Source organism: Mustelus asterias, chromosome 9 (assembly GCF_964213995.1).
Source record: "Mustelus asterias chromosome 9, sMusAst1.hap1.1, whole genome shotgun sequence".
Classification (NCBI taxonomy): Eukaryota; Metazoa; Chordata; class Chondrichthyes; order Carcharhiniformes; family Triakidae; genus Mustelus; species Mustelus asterias.
In genome coordinates this window covers 123,558,677-123,564,042 of record NC_135809.1, presented here as the reverse complement: position 1 = coordinate 123,564,042, position 5,366 = coordinate 123,558,677, and positions in this window count along the sequence as shown.

Here is a 5,366-nt window from a genome sequence, read left to right as displayed (position 1 = left end):
AAATACTGAAGTGTTTCTGATCAGTTGACTGATTCTTACAGTTGAAAGGATGGAGTGTGTATGAGTTGTTTTTTCCCAGCAATTCATTGTAGCAAATAGTTAACCCTCTGTTTATTTTCCTAGAAAGAAGTGCGCTCACTGCAGTCCACTGCTACCCTGTGGTGAACTGAATCTCAACACATGACCTTAACTTTTGCCCACTGCATTATACGATTACATTTAATGGATTTAAAATAACCAATTACTCAAACAGCTAAACTTCACAGCATCGGCTTATTTATCTCATATTCTGTGCTGAGAAAAAGTGTCACAAACTATTTTTTTTTCCCATCTGCCACTGATGGTAAGAAATAGATGGTGACAGTGAATGTAAAGAAATAGCTAATGCATTGCAACAGAACAAATGAACTCTTTTGATTATAGAACTTTAATACAGTTTTTACTGTCCATAATTAATGCCTAACACTGTCCACATAGATAAAGCTGCATATAAGATCCCGAATAATCTGTGACATTTTAGTGTCAGGTGATAAAGTAAAAGATGCCAGTTTTGGCCGACAATCTTAGAAGTGGACAAGGTACACCGTAGTATATTTGCATAAAATGGTAATGGAATTTGACTTGGGACTCCAAAGAACTAACATTGTGATATGCTGATCTGGGGTCTGTAGAAAGGCAAAAGATCATAGTGCATCCAGATTTCACAAAGCCACTAAAATTGACTTAGAATAAATACAAATTATTTTTATTTGGGGGCAGACTCAAAGAAATGGGAAGGAAGAAAATGTGGAAAGACAGTGATACAAAAAAATGATCAGAGATTGCCTTAATGGTGATCGTTACGATTGAAGTAGTGAAGCCATGTGAGATGACATGATTGAAGGGGTGGCCATGATTGTGAGCAGGAGAGATTTGGGGAGAAAAGGAGGACAGGAAAATAGACAAAGAGTTGAAATGCAGGTTAAAATCACTGAGGATGAGTTGTCATTCAGTACAGTTAAGGGAGGAAAGCAGAGATGATATCTCAACAACACTGGAGTGGAATGTAGGTCGACAGTACAGAAAAAGGATTTTAAAAGCAGTGTGAAGGATCAAATAAGGTCAGGTGCTCAAAGGAGGAGCCGGCAACCTCTTCCTGATATTAAGTCAGATGTCCATAGGCAGGTTTGAAGGAGTATCTAAAAGGAAGAGGGCGAGGTAGAGACGCAGATAGCTTTCAGGAGGGAATTCCAGGGCAGAGGCAACTGAAGGCAATGGTAGGGAAAATTATAATTAGGAATTGAAGTCGGTAAATATACCTCTTGAGGCTGGTATGAGTCAAAATACAGTCAGGCTTTATTCTCACAAGCTTGAGGGAGAACCTGACCCCTTGAAAGCGGAAGCCAAAGTTCTCTCTGAACACAAGAAGCGTGGACCTTTATACATCAGGGTTCCCAATACAAGTCATGAAGCAAAGTCCAGTTAAGAGTCCTTGATCATAAATTACAGTTCCTTTAACAGCTTCTGATAGTCTCTGGATCATGGTTAGAGACTATCTGGTATCCTTGGGTCATAAAGCACAATTCTCCTGGTCATTGTAGCCAAGGTGCCACCTCTGGTCCCCTGCTCTTCCCGTGGCCTTTCCTTTGAAGTGACTGTGTACGATTGCAGCTGTTCCAGTGGGAGTCCTCCTTCAAACGGCCATTCTCGCACTCTACCATTTGGTAGCTGTTTCCTTTGTTTAAATCATAGCCTACGGGAAAGAAAGACTTACCACCTAACATCTATATTTAACTGTCTGTTTTATCAGAATGATATAAACAAGCAAGGGAACCATGAACAAATGGCTTATACTACTAAAAGTTAAAGATGAAAGACATGAACAAATGGCTTATACTACCAGGAGCAATATAAACAAAGGGGAGACTAGCCATAAGGAAGGGTTATGTTTGTGATACATTCCAGGTACAAAGTTCAACCTTTTAGGCACAAAATACATTGAGTACAAAAAAAAACATTAACCCTTTCCCTTCTTCAAACCCCCCCCCACCCTTTGGTCAGAGGCCAAACATGGCCCCATGACCAACTCAGAGCCAAATGTTACCAATATATATGGGCCTACCTCCTTCATCAGGAAGTCTGCCCCTTCTGCCTGTACACTTGCACTCGGCATAATTCAGGCTCTTTGTTCAATAATGTCATATAAATACAACAAGCAATAAGAATGACAATTAATACAATTAACCCGTGCATCAGGTATGATCCCCACGACCCGAACCATTGCCCCAGCCATCCCGGAGGGTTATAATTATGATATTGGCTCCCTTCACCTTGTATTGTCATCGTCACTCGTTTGATATGATCTGCCAAACGAGTTATATTTTCCGAAACATCTGGGATATACGTGCAGCATTCGAATTCAATTATAGCGCACGTTCCTTCCTGGAAAGCCAACACATAATCAAGTGTCAATCGGTTCTATAAAGCAACAGTCTGGATAGCTACAACCTCAGTTAATACTTCAGAGAAGGCTGTGCTCACCTCCTCGAACCTGTCTCTAGTTTCATTCGCAATTCTCTCCAAGTTCAAGGCCATATGTATAAGTCCCTGTGCTGCTTTTGCTGTCCCATAAAGTGGGAAAGCTATCATAAAGAAACGTTCTGTCTCACTAATGGTGAATATAGGGTACCACATATACTAAATAACACGATCCTACCCAATCCCAAGGAAGCCATGGGTAGGCATTGTTTCCACAGATACAACAGGTACCATTATATGGAGTCATGCTGCTCATATAAGTAGAGGAGAGGCTGACCAGGACACCAGCAATGGGGCAATGGATTGTAATCTGTTGCACCAAAGCCCAGGCACCACTGGTGACATTAACCTGCTGGGTACAGTAGCTACGGCCAATAAGTATGGTTCCGTTTCTTACCAAGCAGATAGATCCCCCCTTGTTGGTTTTTCACAACATGCCTGATGGGGTTTTTAAATGTCACTTTCCTTGTCCCATCATGGGTTCCATTCTGATTCGAAATCCCCTCTACTATTCCTGGAGATGATAAAGGGATAGGGAATAAAGGACTTTCCCCCCTTTCCTTCGTGCATGGGAATATCTGAGCAGACCCAGCACTTGCTCAAAATTTTGACTGCAATACATACAAGTGAGACATATACATGAAAGTGTTCATGTGATAGGGTCGGATTTTAGAGGATTGGTACAACGATTGCTTGGATCGACCAAATCTCGTGTTGATGTACACATCCTCCTGAGCCCTCTGCTGTTGTCGGGTACAGATCCATCCCGGTCCCTCAGCTAAACACCAGAAAATTCCAGTTACACCACATTACATGCATGGGAGACCCCAATCACCTTGCCCCTCCAACAGAATTAGCAACATGGCATGGTTAAGGAATCCCAAGCAGCGGTCCCTACGGGTTACCTCCCAGGGACTTATTCCATGTGTCGGAAGGTTACAATAGACAGAGCCATCGTTACAGAGATGCTTGCTAAGCTCTATCCTCAAGTCTACACAATTCCATCTATACTTCCCCTCCGTAACTAGCAGGGCAAGGGTCGTGAGAAGCAGCAAGAAAATCATCCTATCACTTAACTAATAACCCGCGCGACCGTTATACAATGGTCCAAAGGCTATACCACCCGCGCGCCACTGCCCGCGAACCCGTTAGCTTGCTTGGAGGTCAACCGTCTCACATATCTGTGAATTAAGCACACTACACAATTTTAACTTTATAGGGGCCCTCCCATTTAGGGGCGAACCCAGGTTTGTCAAGTAGTGCTTTTACTTGGACGCAACTTCCCGCCCGTCAGGGAGCATTTCAAACTCTCTCTCTCTGTGTGTCTCTTTGTTCCGGATTGTCTTTTACCAATTTGCGCATCCTTTAAGTTGGGTGCTTCGTTCCAACACATATCTCCTGAATTCATCTTTTAGTGAACCTACATCATCACCCATTCTGTCATTAATTCATAAGGGGTTAATCCGGTTGTCCGGTTTGTGGTCATTCTTAATCTCATCAGTATAGTGGGCAATATCTCTGTCCACAATTTCCCGATATCTGTATGGCTTTAGCTAGTACATCATACAGTTAACTACACACCCCCCTTCCATAGAAAGCTTAGTGTGAATTAAATAACACTTTACACTGGTTTTTTGGCTGCAGTTGGACATCCATTCATTTGTATATAATCTCATCAAAAAACATCGCATTCCCCATTAAAATCACATACCATACAGCTCCAATCTTTATATAATGTACCCCGACATTCTCTCTAATTTAATCATTTGTATGGCGAGGAAAACAGGAAGCTCCGACAGAATTATGTTTTATCAACACACAACATATAATATATAACTATATTATACAAAATTGGTGAAGGCTTTTCAGGGTTTGATTTTATTTCTGGGTCTATATAGCAGTGCTATACTGTATAATAAAAATAATCAAGCGGCAGTTGTATCATACTTTACACACCATAACTGTGATATCCAAACGCCTTTAATCCAATCTGTTTCCAATTTAAACCGAGCTCCAGATCAAACCCCCCGCCTCCCCCCCGCACTCGAGGAAAACAACAGGCGCCAAATCAAAACCAAAGTAGGTACAATACACACTAGTTAATTAATCAGAAACATTTTTGGTTTGATTTTAACTGGCTAGATTTTAAGCTTGACAGTGCTCAATATTTGGCAAACTTTGAACAATAGATAGCACATAAAATTCCAACGGCAGTACATAATTTTAACCAGTTACAGAATATTAAACTATCAGACATTTGTAAGGGCAATTTGCATTGGCAACTAAGATTTAATTGATTAATCTCCTGCTGGAACGTGAAATAAGCAAAATTACAATTCATTTCACTTAACTTAATATATTTTAAACTGACTCATAGACAGTACATTTACCTCATTCTTTTGTTCTTGCTTATCTACTTTTCCATAAAATTACTTAATTTCTTCTCCCAATTTCTCAACTAACTCTCTCATAATCTTCACTTTAAGACAAAGGAGAGAGCACATGGTTCCCTCCAAGGTTTAAATCCTTTCTTAACAAAATTCAAACACAGGTTTATTCAAAATTCAAATTGGCTATTTCCAACTTCAAATTATGTACTTTGATTTTGAAATTTCAATTTACCTTCTAATTTTATTTAAACTCTGTATCAAACCCACAGTTGTAAAATCACATCAAAACAAACAACTGTGTTAAACACACAGACACACATGGAAGCTTCCAACACTCATTCAAACTTAACATCTTAAACTGAGATGTAAGTAAAACATTTAAAAGAATACAGAACTTGGATTAAGACAGTCACTTTTATTCTTCTTTCTTCCAAACTGTAATTAAAACTCAAAACAGAA